The 1,118-nt window shown below is 47.6% G+C and overlaps 1 pseudogene; it reads right to left on the bottom strand.

Moving 5' to 3' along the window:
- Positions 1-433: 433 nt before the first annotated feature.
- Positions 434-823, bottom strand: LOC114201310 (large ribosomal subunit protein uL1 pseudogene; annotated as a pseudogene).
- Between the last annotated feature and the right edge of the window lie 295 nt (positions 824-1,118).

Below are 1,118 nucleotides of genomic sequence, written 5' to 3'. Positions count from 1 at the left end.
CAAAACAAAAGAACCTATGGCATAAAGGGAAGCAACTGCAGACCACAGGTTAGGCATGCTGCCAAGGACTGTCAACATCCTCAATGTGAAGGTCCTATCCCTCTTTCCACTAGTAAGCAGTGGGAGCACTACAGGCTGGAGTCCTAGCCCAGATCTGCCCCTCTCAAGGTTCAGAAAAGCTTCAGTCCTGGTTAGCAGCCCCACCGTCACATGTTATAAGTATCCAAGAGATATAAATAATAAATAAGACTGCCTGGTTTTGAAGGTAGGTGGAACGTACTTCCTGGTTTGCAGTATGGAGAAAATGACCACCCATCACTGGGTGCCAGAAACTGCAACCACCAGCACAGTGCTATGGCATGCAACATCAGCTCAGAAAGCACCTCCCTCTCCTTAGTCACAGGCAGACAGGTAATGGTAGCACAAGGGTTTGCTAAGCTGAGCCCATGGTGCTTTTGATGTATAAAGCCTGGACGTTCTGCCAATTCTTCTTGAGCGATGACACCAGGAAAGTGACAGCTAAGTGGATATTATACACAAGCTCATCGTCTGTCATTTTCACATGGCCAACAACCATTGCCAGATGCAGCACCTGCTTCATCTGGAATCTGATCGTGGACTTCACTTCATCTACTTTGGCCACGATGTTCTCATTGTGGGTCAGCAAGGAAGGGAATTTGCCAGCCTTATTCAAGCCCAGGCCGAGGATTCGTGGGATCTGCTTAATCAGAGATTCCGAAGCCAAAAAGGCATCATACTTCTTGGCCAGCTTCTTGACTAATTTTTTATTCTTGTTGAGTTTTTTCAGCACCTCGATGTCCATGTAGGCAAAATCCACAGTTTGGCTTCATCACAGTGCTGCTGGTCTCCCAAAACACATATGGGGAACTTGGGGTGAGGAGTGCACTTAAGCCTGACGGTGTCCAAGAAGCATTTGTCCTTCTGAGCGTCCTAGTTCTTCAAGCTGATCTGCAGCTCCACCATCTCCAAAAACTTCTGGCTCTTGCACTGGTTGCATGCAGGACTTCCCACACTGCCTTGTACACGGTGTCATAGGAGACTTTGCTGCTCGTGGTACCACACACCATAATGATGGGAAAAGAGACAACATAGGTTTC

The sequence above is a fragment of the Eumetopias jubatus genome, unplaced genomic scaffold (genome assembly GCF_037043125.1).
Source record: "Eumetopias jubatus isolate StellerSeaLion01/CBP00866 unplaced genomic scaffold, mEumJub1_p1.0 scaffold_2, whole genome shotgun sequence".
Lineage (NCBI taxonomy): Eukaryota > Metazoa > Chordata > Mammalia > Carnivora > Otariidae > Eumetopias > Eumetopias jubatus.
Note: the sequence above shows the minus strand (reverse complement) of the source record. Positions and strands in the feature narration are given on the sequence as shown.